Source organism: Hylobates moloch, unplaced genomic scaffold (genome assembly GCF_009828535.3).
Source record: "Hylobates moloch isolate HMO894 unplaced genomic scaffold, HMol_V3 SCAFFOLD_4, whole genome shotgun sequence".
Taxonomy (NCBI): Eukaryota; Metazoa; Chordata; class Mammalia; order Primates; family Hylobatidae; genus Hylobates; species Hylobates moloch.
Genome location: NW_026652279.1, coordinates 40,861,670 through 40,874,958, shown reverse-complemented (window position 1 = coordinate 40,874,958; position 13,289 = coordinate 40,861,670). Strand labels below are relative to the sequence as shown.

Genomic DNA, 13,289 nt, shown 5'->3' with positions numbered 1-13,289 from the left:
CCCTGACCCCTTGCGCTTCCCGAGTGAGGCAGTGCCTCGCCCTGCTTCGGCTCGCGCACAGTGCGCTTCACCGACTGTCCTGCACCCACTGTTTGGCACTCCCTAGTGAGATGAAACCGGTACCTCAAGCAGAAATGCAGAAATCACCAGTCTTCTGTGTCACTCGGGCTGGGAGCTGGAGACCGGAGCTGTTCCTATTCGGCCATCTTGGCTCCCCCTCCTCTATGAAAACTTTTATAGTTCCTCCCTCCAAACTGAAATCACATGCAGTCATGTTTTACATGGTTGTGTTTTTCTGTTCTGTTTAGTTGATTATGCTTAGCAATTCTTATCATTTTAAAATCTCTCTGAATTTTGTCAACATCTAAATGAAAACATCAGTGTAGGTGGTATGGGATTTCACTTTCCAAAAGTCCCTTGCAACACAAGCTCTCCACAGAGACCTAACCTCTTAATGAGGGTATAAATTTGCACAACCTCTTAATAATAAAATTTAGAATTACATATGAAGACATATTATTTTGACATAGTAATATCCCCTAAAATACTGAAACCTTACCAAAGATTTAGTATGAAGGTATTCTCCTCATTATTATTTATAATAGTATAAAGTTAGAAATAAATAAAATATTCAAGAATATGGAAATGATTAAATAAATTGTGGAATATTTACATGATTAAATATAATATTGGCATTCAAAAATGATGTGTCTGAAGAAGAATATTTAATGAAATGGGGAATGCTTATAACAAAATGTTTAGTTAAAAAAACAGAAATCAAAATACTATATACTAGACACTTCCAATTTATTTAAAAATGTCCTCAAAAGGACTAGAAATAGATGTCTAGAGTTTCTAAAGTTTCTCTAATACACGCACCTTACTTTTATAATGAGATATAAATGTACACAGATGTAAATAGAAATATATTAATAAAAATGTGATCTCCAGGAATCTCTAATTGGTAGAAGGACACTTTTGAGAATTCGTGTGTTTTTTGTCTACTGTGGGCTACAGTTCATCTCTGTTGGCCAGTACCTACGTGGATACGATTTTAATTACCTTTTCTTTTTCTTTTTTTTTTTTACAAGTTGGCACTTTATTCTTTTTTTTAATATTATTCTTATACTTTAAGTTTTAGGGTACATGTGCACAACGTGCAGGTTTGTTACATATGTATACGTGTGCCATGTTGGTGTGCTGCACCCATTAACACATCATTTAGCATTAGGTGTATCAACTAATGCTATCCCTCCCCCTCCCACCACCCCACAACAGTCCCCGGAGTGTGATGTTCCCCTTCCTGTGTCCATGTGTTCTCATTGTTCAATTCCCACCTGTGAGTGAGAACATGCGGTGTTTGGTTTTTTGTCCTTGCGATAATTTGCTGAGAATGATGGTTTCCAGCTTCATCCATGTCCCTACAAAGGACATGAACTCATCATTTTTTATGGCTGCATAGTATTCCATGGTGTATATGTGCCACATTTTCTTAATCCAGTCTATCATTGTTGGACATCTGGGTTGGTTCCAAGTCTTTGCTATTGTGAATAGTGCCGCAGTAAACATATGTGTGCAAGTGTCTTTACAGCAGCATGATTTATAATCCTTTGGGTATATACCCAGTAATGGGATGGCTGGGTCAAATGGTATTTCTAGTTCTAGATCCCTGAGGAATCTCCGCACTGACTTCCACAATGTTGAACTAGTTTACAGTCCCACCAACAGTGTAAAAGTGTTCCAATTGCTCCACATCCTCTGCAGCACCTGTTGTTTCCTGACTTTTGAATGATCGCCATTCTAACTGGTGTGAGATGGTATCTCATTGTGGTTTTGATTTGCATTTCTCTGATGACCAGTGATGATGAGCATTTTTTCATGTGTCTGTTGGCTACATAAATGTCTTCTTTTGAGAAGTGTCTGTTCATATCCTTCGCCCACTTTTTGATGGGGTTGTTTGTTTTTTCTTGTAAATTTGTTTGAGTTCATTGTAGATTCTGGATATTAGCCCTTTGTCAGATGAGTAGGTTGCAAAAATTTTCTCCCATTCTGTAGGTTGCCTGTTCACTCTGATGGTGGTTTCTTTTGCTGTGCAGAAGCTCTTTAGTTTAATTAGATCCCATTTATCAATTTTGGCTGTTGTTGCCATTGCTTTTGGTGTTTTAGACATGAAGTCCTTGCCCACGCCTATGTCCTGAATGGTATTGCCTAGGTTTTCTTCTAGGGTTTTTATGGTTTTAGGTCTAACATGTAAGTCTTTAATCCATCTTGAATTAATTTTTGTATAAGGTGTAAGGAAGGGGTCCAGTTTCAGCTTTCTACATATGGCTAGCCAGTTTTCCCAGCACCATTTATTAAATAGGGAATCCTTTCCCCATTGCTTGTTTTTGTCAGGTTTGTCAGAGATCAGATAGTTGTAGATATGTGGCATTATTTCTCAGGGCTCTGTTCTGTTCCATTGCTCTATATCTCTGTTTTGGTACCAGTACCGTGCTGCTTTGGTTACTGAAGCCTTGTAGTATAGTTTGAAGTCAGGTAGCATGATGCCTCCAGCGTTGTTCTTTTGGCTTAGGATTGGCTTGGCAATGCGGGCTCTTTTTTGGTTCCATATGAACTTTAAAGTAGTTTTTTCCAGGTCTGTCAAGAAAGTCATTGGTAGCTTGATGGGGATGGCATTGAATCTATAAATTATCTTGGGCAGTATGGCCATTTTCACGATACTGATTCTTCCTAGACATGAGCATGGAATGTTCTTCCATTTGTTTGTATCCTCTTTTATTTCATTGAGCAGTGGTTTGTAGCTCTCCTTTAAGAGGTCCTTCACATCCCTTGTAAGTTGGATTCCTAGGTATTTTATTCCCTTTGAAGCAATTGTGAATGAGAGTTCACTCATGATTTGGCTCTCTGTTTGTCTGTTATTGGTGTACAAGAATGCTTGTGATTTTTGCACATTGATTTTGTATCCTGAGACTTTGCTGAAGTTGCTTATCAGCTTAAGGAGATTTTGGGCTGAGACGATGGGGTTTTCTAAATATACAATCATGTCATCTGCAAACAGGGACAATTTGACTTCCTCTTTTCCTAATTGAATGTCCTTTATTTCCTTCTCCAGCCTGATTGCCCTGGCCAGAACTTCCAAAACTAGGTTGAATAGGAGTGGAGAGAGGGCATCCCTGTCTTGTGCCAGTTTTCAAAGGGAATGTTTCCAGTTTTTGTCCATTCTGTATGATATTGGCTGTGGGTTTGTCATAGATAGCTCTTATTATTTTGAGATATGTCCCATCAATACCTAACTTATTGAGGGTTTTTAGCATGAATGGTTCTTGAATTTTGTCAAAGGCCTTTTCTGCATCTATTGAGATAATCATGTGGTTTTTGTCTTTGGTTCTGTTTATGTGCTGGATTACGTTTATTGATTTGTGTATGTTGAACCAGCCTTGCATCCCAGGGATGAAGCCCACTTGATCATGCTGGATAAGCTTTTTGATGTGTTGCTGGATTCGGTTTGCCAGTATTTTATTGAGGATTTTTGCATCAATGTTCATCAAGGATGTTGGTCTAAAATTCTCTTTTTTTGTTGTGTCTCTGCCAGGCTTTGGTATCAGGATGATGCTGGCCTCATAAAATGAGTTAGGGAGGATTCCCTCTTTTTCTTTTGATTGGAATAGTTTCAGAAGGAATGGTACCAGCTCCTCCTTGTACCTCTGGTAGAATTTGGCTGTGAATCCATCTGGTCCTGGACTTTTTTTGGTTGGTAAGCTATTAATTATTGCCTGAATTTCAGAGCCTGTTATTGGTCTATTCAGAGATTCAACTTGTTCCTGGTTTAGTCTTGGGAGGGTGTATGTGTCGAGGAATTTATCCATTTCTTCTAGATTTTCTAGTTTATTTGCATAGAGGTGTTTATAGTATTCTCTGATGGTAGTTTGTATTTCTGTGGGATCAGTGGTGATATCCCCTTTGTCCTTTTTTATTGCATCTATTTGATTCTTCTCTCTTTTCTTCTTTATTAGTCTTGCTAGCAGTCTATCAATTTTGTTGATCTTTTCAAAAAACCAGCTCCTGGATTCACTGATTTTTTGAAGGGTTTTTTGTGTCTTTATCTCCTTCAGTTCTGCTCTGATCTTAGTTATTTCTTGCCTTCTGCTAGCTTTTGAATGTGTTTGCTCATGCTTCTCTAGTTCTTTTAATTGTGATGTTAGGGTGTCAATTTTAGATCTTTCCTGCTTTCTCTTGTGGGCATTTAGTGCCGTAAATTTCCCTGTACACACTGCTTTGAATGTGTCCCAGAGATTCTGGTATGTTGTGTGTTTGTTCTCGTTGGTTTCAAAGAACATCTTTATTTCTGCCTTCATTTCGTTATGTACCCAGTAGTCATTCAGGAGTAAGTTGTTCAGTTTCCATGTAGTTGAGTGGTTTTGAGTGAGTTTCTTAATCCTGAGTTCTAGTTTGATTGCACTGTGGTCTGAGAGACAATTTGTTATAATTTCTGTTCTTTTACATTTACTGAGGAGTGCTTTACTTCCAACTATGTGGTCAATTTTGGAATAGGTGTGGTGCTGAAAAGAATGTATATTCTGTTGATTTGGGGTGGAGAGCTCTGTAGATGTCTATTAGGCCCACTTGGTGCAGAGCTGAGTTCAATTCCTGGATATCCTTGTTAACTTTCTGTCTCATTGATCCGTCTAATGTTGACAGTGGGGTGTTAAAGTCTTCCATTATTATTGTGTGGGAGTCTAAGTCTCTTTGAAGGTCACTAAGGACTTGCTTTATGAATCTGGGTGCTCCTGTATTGGGTGCATATATATTTAGGATAGTTAGTTCTTCTTTTTGAATTGATCCCTTTACCATCATGTAATGGCCTTCTTTGTCTCTTTTGATCTTTGTTGGTTTAAAGTGTGTTTTATCAGAGACTAGGATTGCAACCCCTGCCTTTTTTTGTTTTCCATTTGCTTGGTAGATCTTCCTCCATCCCTTTATTTTGAACCTATGTGTGTCTCTGCACGTGAGATGGGTTTCCTGAATATAGCACACTGATGGGTCTTGATTCTTTATCCAACTTGCCAGTCTGTGCCTTTTAATTGGAGCATTTAGCCCATTTACATTCAAGGTTAGTATTGTTATGTGTGAATTTGATCCTGTCATTATGATGTTAGCTGGTTATTTTGCTCATTAGTTGATGCAGTTTCTTCCTAGCCTCGATGGTCTTTACAATTTGGCATGTTTTTGCAGTGGCTGGTATCGGTTATTCCTTTCCAAGTTTAGTGCTTCCTTCAGGAACTCTTTTAGGGCAGGCCTGGTGGTGACAAAATCTCTCAGCATTTGCTTATCTGTAAAGTGTTTTATTTCTCCTTCATTTATGAAGCTTAGTTTGGCTGGATATGAAATTCTGGGTGAAAATTCTTTTCTTTAAGATTGTTGAATATCGGCCCCCACTCTCTTCTGGCTTGTAGAGTTTCTGCTGAGAGATTAGCTGTTAGTCTGATGGGCTTCCCTGTGTGGGTAACCCGACCTTTCTCTCTGGCTGCCCTTAACATTTTTTCCTTCATTTCAACTTTGGTGAATCTGACAATTATGCGTCTTGGAGTTGCTCTTCTTGAGGAGTATCTTTGTGGCATTCTCTGTATTTCCTGAATTTGAATGTTGGCCTGCCTTGCTAGACTGGGGAATTTCTCCTGGATAATATCCTGCAGAATGTTTTCCAACTTGGTTCCATTCTCCCTGTCCCTTTCAGGTACACCAGTTAGACGTAGATTTGGTCTTTTCACATAGTCCCATATTTCTTGGAGGCTTTGTTTGTTTCTTTTTATTTTTTTTTCTTTAAACTTCTCTTCATGCTTCATTTCATTCATTTCATCTTCCATCACTGATACCCTTTCTTCCAGTTGATCACATTGGTTACTGAGGCTTGTGCATTCATCATGTAGTTCTCATGGCATGGTTTTCAGCTCCATCAGGTCTTTTAAGGACTTCTCTGCATTGGTTATTCTAGTTATCCATTTTTCTAATTTTTTTTCAACATTTTTAACTTCTTTGCCATTGGTTCAAACTTCTTCCTTTAGCTCGGAGTAGTTTGATCTTCTGAAGCCTTCCTCTCTCAACTCGTCAAAGTCATTCTCCATCCAGCTTTGTTCCATTGCTGATAAGGGGCTGCACTCCTTTGGAGGAGGAGAGGTGCTCTGATTTTTAGAGTTTCTGGCTTTTCTGCTCTTTTTTTCCTCAATCTTTGTGGTTTTATCTACCTTTGGTCTTTGATGATGGTGACATACTGATGGGTTTTTGGTGTGGATGTCCTTTCTCTTTGTTAGTTTTCCTTCTAACAATCAGGACCCTCAGCTGTAGGTCTGTTGGAGTTTACTGGAGGTCCACTCCAGACCCTGTTTGCCCGGGTATCAGCAGCAGTGGCTGCAGAACAGTGAATATTGGTGAACCACAAATGCTGCTGCCTGATAGTTCCTCTGGAAGTTTTGTCTCAGAGGAGTACCCAGCCTTGTGAGGTGTCAGTCCGCCCCTACTAGGGGATACCTCCCAGTGAGGCTACTCGGGGGTCAGGGACCCACTTGAGGAGGCAGTCTGCCTGTTCTCAGATCTCAAGCTGTGTGCTGGGAGAACCACTACTCTCTTGAAAGCTGTCACACAGGGACATTTAACTCTGCAGGAGTTATTGCTGTCTTTGTTTGTCTGTGCCCTGCCCCCAGAGGTGGAGCCTACAGAGGCAGGCAGGCCTCCTTGAACTGTGGAGGGCTCCACCCAGTTCAAGCTTCCCTGCCGCTTTGTTTACCTACTCAAACCTAAGCAATGGTGGGCGCCCCTCCCTGAGCCTCGCTGCCACCTTGCAGTTTGATCTCAGACTGCTGTGCTAGCTAGAAATGAGCGAGGCTCTGTGGGCATAGGACCCTCCGAGCCAGGTGCGGGATATAATCTCCTGGTGTGCCATTTGATAAGCCCGTTGGAAAAGCACAGTATTAGGGTGGGAGTGACCCGAATTTCCAGGTGCCGTCTGTCACCCCTTTCTTTGACTAGGAAAGGGAATTCCCTGACTCCTTGCGCTTCCCAGGTGAGGCGATGTCTTGCCCTGCTTCAGCTCACGCACAGTGCACTGCACCCACTGTCTGGCACTCCCCAGTGAGATGAACCTGGCACCTCAGTTGGAAATGCAGAAATCACCTGTTTTCTGCGTTGCTCACGGTGGGGGCTATAGACTGGAGCTGTTCCTATTCGGCCATCTTGGCTCTACTCCCCTTAATTACCTTTTCAATACATCTGTGTAGTTTTTAGGAAGAGATTGTAGTGAATCTTGACTAATGAAATCATACGAAGACAGAATTTTTGATTGGAAAGAACCTTAAAAGTCACCTAGTCCAAATCCTCTCTTTCTCAATTTCAGCTGTAGTCAATCCACAGATGTAAAGGAATTTCATATTAATAGTAATGGGAACATAAATTCAAATCTAAAGCCAATTCCTATAAATATTTTACTAAAGTACCAAATAATGAGAATGATGACAATATTATTTATTAGTGGTTTGCATTCTACAAGTCACTTTTATATACATAATTTCACTTGTTTCTTATACTACTCTATATTTATTCCCATATAAAAGGGTAAATTGAGGCTTAGAGGCTAAAAGTGCTTGTTAGTGCCACAGTTAGTAAACTTAGGCCTGTCCCAACACTAAATCTTTTTTCTTACCACATCACAATGTGATGGATGAATGTGTGAAAATTATTTTAGAATATGCATGAAGAGCTGATTTTAAGTACATGTTTAACAGCAAATATTTGAGTTTTGCCCCTAGCAGGGCAAAATTATTTGCTATTCTGTTACTGATTGTGTGCTGAGCCATATTTTGTGTCTTGGTTCGATCCTAATGACCCCTGCTTGTTTATCTGAAACCCATGACAGCTATGACATTATCTAATTAACCCTGTGGTTTTTCCTTTGTGGATTTGTACTAGGAATAAGGGTTTTAATGCTGATTGTTATTTATTGCCATATAATAGAAAGCTGACAATTATTAACCAGTACTCCTCTTGAAGGATGTATAATAGGGTCAAAAAAGAGTTAGATGAAAACTTAGGAAGGAAAGGTAATTCCTAATGCTCTGGAAAAATTTGCCAGAAAGGATATAGGTGGAACCTGTTTACTTAGCTATGTTCTCTTACTGAAATTCTAACTTTTAAACTGGCAAATAATAAGGACACTGCTATAACTTGATTGAAGAGTCAGAAGTGGGTGACAAATTAGGTTGCTCATGCCAGGACCTAGAAGCTCACATCACGCACAATGGAAATGTTCGCACTTGCTAATGTAAACAATTGCCAGCCCCACCTTATGGTAAGTATTATGTCATCATTCTCCCTCCACCCAAATTCTCCTTCCAGCTGTTCTGATATTCATTCAGACTACAGCCTTTCTCAGCAAATTAATACTGCCTTACTACATCTAATTAGTTATTGATAACTGATTTTCTTCAATTTTGATGGGGTACTCCCCTGTGACTCTGTTAATGTATTTCAAATTATACTGAGATTTCTTGTGAGATAAGAACCTCCCATTAGCTTACCGTTCCCAAAGTCTTCCATTTCTAGTACTCAGTGCCCATGAACTCTCAAATATCTTTTTAGTTCTAGTATCCAAATTCCTGATCAGATATTTTCCATTTTTTTCTGTTTTGTTTTAACGTAATACTTGAATTTGTCATAATTAACTTTTCTAATATAAAACACCTTTATAAAGGGTTTCTCTGGGTCCTCAACAGAAAACTACTAGTGTGAGGAAAGAACTTTGGAGTAAGATTGATATTAGTCCAAATTCTTGTTTCAAAACCTACCAGATGTATGATATTGGGCTTATTACTTAACCTTGCATTGCTTCAGTTTTTTACCTGTAAAAAGGAGTTAATCTATAGCTACCACACATTATTGTTGTGAGGATTAAATGAGAAAATAAATGTAATTTTTTTTTTTTTTAAGATGGAGTCTCACTCTGTCACCCAGGTTAGAGTGCAGTGGCGTGATCTCGGCTCACTGCAAACTCTGCCTCCTGGGTTCAAGCAATTCACCTGTCTCAGCCTCCCGAATAGCTCGGATTACAGGCGCCCGCCACTGTGCCCTGCTAAATTTTGTATTTTAGCAGAGACAGGCCACCATGTTGGCCAGACTGGTCTCGAATTTCTGACCTCGTGATACACCCACCCTGGCCTCCCAAAGTGCTGGGATCACAGGCGTGAGCCACCGCACCTGGCCAATAAATGTAAATTTTTAAATACAATTCCAGCTCATAGTAGATGCTCTCCTCAAAGAATGTTGAATTTGATGATCATATTGTCATGGGCTAAATTGTGTCCTCCCAAAATTCATATGTCAAAGCCCTAACCTTCAGTACCTCAGAATGGAAGCATTTTTGGAGATAGGATATTTAAAGAGGTGATTAAGCTACAATGAGGCCATGAAGGTGAACTCTAACACAATCTGACTGGTAGCCTTATAAGAAGTGGAAATTTACGCACATGGAGAAATCACACGAGGGATGTGAGCCCACAGAAAAAAGACCATGTAAGGCCACAGAGAGAAGGTGACTATCTGCAAGCCGTTGAGAGAAGCCTCAGAAGACACTAAATCTGCCGATGCCTTGATCTTGGATTTCTAGCCTCCCAGACTGTGCTAAGTTCCTGTTTTTTAAGCTACCCAGTCTACGGTATTTTGTTATGGCAGTCCTGGAAGACTAATACACATATATTCACTATTTTAGGTGGAGAATTGACCCGCCACCTTTTTTCTATTCTAGTTTCTATTTAATCTTCTAAATAGTATTAAATAATAAGGCACCGATTAAGAGCACGATCTCAGAAGTTAGAGAGCTTTGAATTCGAAGACTGGATTATCCATCTAAGTGACCTTGGGTGAATTTCTTAAATATATCTGAGCCCCAAATTTCCTCATTCATAAAATGGGGACAATACCTATCTTATAGAGTTATAATGAGGATCAAGTTAAAAGAGTTGTATGTAAAGTTCATAGTACAATGTTTAACGTAGTGCTAAATAACTGGTAGAATTATTATTATCTCTATATGCAATGGATTATTCACATACGGTTTTGTCAATTTCGCTTAGCTTTCTCTAACCCTAGTCAGTTAAATTTTCTTCTCTGTGTGAAGCGCCACACATGTACATACTTTCTACAATTATTTAATTATTTTGCGGGTGTGGAAAGGCAGCCTCTCTTAGCTTCATTGTTGGCTTGAGTCCAAAATCACAAACACTTAGAGTGAGTTGTAACATATTTTCAACACACATCCTAAAAATCCTTCTGATGTACTAGATTTATTTAATTGCTTTGATGATTTTCTCCATGGATCAAGCTGAAAGTATTTTTCTTTTTGTAGTTCTTCATACTTGTCATTTTAGGAAGAAATCAAGCCTTATTCAGAAGCCGTACCTCAGCCATTCCTCTCCACAAAGTATTCTTCCAGTTCGCAGTGAATGATAAGGGGTCATCATTATTATTACCCGATCCAACTCTAAAGTTTCTCACATTGTTTATAAAATATATGCTGTGGTCTGGTCTCATTGCTGTTAACAGATGGTTTATAAAATAACATCTTATTGCTTTTTAATTAATCCAGGATGAAATTTGCTTCCATAGATATTTCATTATGCTTCTCTCACCTAGTAAGATTTTTAGGCTATTGTTTCTGCTGTCTCCTCCTACACACAATGTACTCTGCCTCTTGCTTAATTCTATCCTTTGTTCACAGTTTGTGAATTGGCATCACAATATTCTGTGTCCACAGGCTCTCTGAGACTGCAATTATGTTATGATTTTTACTTGCTGCCATTCATTCAAATTAATATTCACTGGGCACTTACTATGTAGAAGGCATTATGCTATTCACTGTGGAGGAACACAGATATTTGAAATAGTCCCAAATAGTCCACAATCTAAGCATCCTGATGATCATTTTTTTTAGGCTTCCAATATTTATTTGGAAACATGAATACATTTTGACTTGGCTTTTCTCCCACTTCCTATACCTATTTGTTGTCCCATCTAACCCAGGCAGTCCATTGAATTCTCTCCAGGGTCCTCAAGAAGGATCTCTGTCAATCTTTTCTGTACTTTTTTCCCCAGCTCTCCCCCAATTTTTAGAATAAAGACCATCATTTAGTTTGTGATGATATGGTGCTAGTGATGATCAGTTTAAGAGGTTTTGTTTGCAAACATTACATCTCACTTTGCTGAATTGGGGCTATTCTCCTTCTTCACTCCCATCAAAATATCAAACCACTACTTGCTATAGGCTTGCTTTCATTTATTAGAAAAATGAAAACTCAGCCACTTTATTATAACCCTCCTTGCCTCTGTTTTTAAAAAGAAAAGCCAGACATAAAAAAAGGAAAGCAAACTCTTTATCCTTAACTGGCATCCATACTTTGAGGTGAGCAATGGGCCAGGAAGAGGAGAAGAAAAAAGGTGGAAAAGAGTAAAAACATACCTATTGTTAGGGACCCAATACAGAATTTGGAACCCTACCAAGATCTAGTTTGTGTCAGACATAGCACTTGTTTTCACCATTATTTTTACCCCTTTCAAACATTATGTAATTGGGTACCAACTCATATATCTTTAATAAAAAATATTAATAAACCAACCCTTCAAAACCCTTAAAGTGCCTATTTTAAGTGAAATATTGTGCCTGGTGCTAAATAATCTAGGAGAACTATACAATTCCATGCTTACCTTCAAGAAGGTTACTGCCTAGCTGTGGCAATGAGAGACTACCAGCAGTGTAGGGAGTCCCAAAAGGAGTGAAATAGTCATTCAGGACAGAAAGATTCAACGTTGAGCTGAGGATCTGAAAAACTGAGCTCTATTTCATCTTTACCATTTCCTTGCTATGTCCTTGGACAAGTCATTATCCTTCAAGTCTCCTGCTTCTTCCTTCCCACTCTCTCCCTTGACTGAGAGAAAAGAGAGAGAGAGAAGACGAGAGGTGAAAAAGAAGAAAAAGAAGAAAAGAAAAAAAGAGGTCAAAGATTGTAAGATGTAAGACAATATTTGAAATGATCACTAATGAGTTCTGTTGTGATGCCCAAATTGAAGTCTCAGTTAGCTGTGACCTGCTGAACTGCCATTCATTTTGCAAAGACATCGGGGTCCAAATTTTCCCCAAGTCAATAGCAGGTGAGGGCTCAGAACCAAATCTATCCTGATACAGTTTTTTTTTTTTCTGCACTGAATAATGCATCTTTCAAAATGATTATTGTGACTCGCAGAAATAGCTTAAAATATATTCTTGATACGCTTTACAGAGTGAGAAATATTCTTTAAAGAAATTAAATAAATTATCTTTGTATATGTGAGGATGATGGGGAAGGAGTAACTCTACTTACTAGAGAGCAAAGTGAGCAATCAATTCCTTAGGCTCTAGAAGGCTATATATTCTGAAACTATTGAAATACAGTTCTCTCTGGCAGATACGAACCATTAAGCCATTATTGGTAACAGCAGGGGTTAATCACAGATACAAGTTGAGTGCAGGTAGCAGGAGAGTGACGGGAGCCAGATAGATGCTCCTGAAGACCGGGAAGAGGCTCGCAGAAGCGAAAAGGTGCAAAACAGTTGCTCAGTTCACTATACTGCCCAGAGCCATACCTAAGGTAAGCAACGCTCCCCTTATCCTCAGACTCCAGGCGTCCAAATTCGCACGCTTGCAGGCATTCTATTGATTCACACTTGAGTTCTTCAACAGGTAGCGCCAATTACATCCCCCAGAGCACGACCCCCAGCATACTGGCCAATACCGCTGTCAATCAAATACCTCACCTACCTCTCTAAATTCTCCCCTCCCACTGTCATTGGCTTTACCTTCGGCCTATCCACAGATTTCTTCCGCCCTGGAGACCACGGAACTTACTCTATCGAATCTAGGATTGGCGCCGAAGCTACTCCCGCCCTTTGTCGTCCCCGGGCACTCCGCCCCCTTCACCTCTCAGCTTTGCCGGGGAGGAAGCAGGGCGGGGCAAGCTAGGGGCCGGCCCGGGGGCGGGGCCTGCCTCCCACGGCGGGAGGGCGGAGCCTGCGCTGGAGCCTGACTGCTCGGTTGGGACCTCGCAGAGCGCCAGGAGCCGCGACCAGAGGGACCAGAGAAGCGGCCGGAGCCCGGGCCGGACCCACGCCTGCGAGCCCGCCTCCCTCGGCCCCCTCAGCTTCCCGGGCTGGCAGGCGGCGAGTGGCGTCTGAGGAAGGTGCCTAAGTCCTGGGTCAGATAGTCATCCCTCTGG

General features: G+C 40.2%; 1 protein-coding gene and 1 long non-coding RNA gene across 3 annotated transcripts in view; one reads left to right on the top strand and one right to left on the bottom strand.

Annotated features, from left to right (window-relative positions):
* Positions 1-13,015, bottom strand: part of LOC131383236 (uncharacterized) — a 57,424-nt gene extending 44,409 nt beyond the window's left edge. The window contains exons 1-2 of the long non-coding RNA XR_009213111.1: positions 12,874-13,015; positions 11,746-11,966 (exon numbers count right to left, since the gene is read on the bottom strand). This is a non-coding gene — a long non-coding RNA (uncharacterized LOC131383236). The remainder of the gene's footprint in view (positions 1-11,745; positions 11,967-12,873) is intronic.
* Positions 13,016-13,084: 69 nt separating this feature from the next.
* The window catches only part of STXBP5L (syntaxin binding protein 5L), a 562,981-nt gene continuing 562,776 nt past the window's right edge, over positions 13,085-13,289 (top strand). For both annotated transcript variants that reach the window (XM_032150070.2, XM_032150069.2), the window contains exon 1: positions 13,085-13,253. The gene's annotated coding sequence lies outside the window, so the exon portion shown is untranslated. The remainder of the gene's footprint in view (positions 13,254-13,289) is intronic.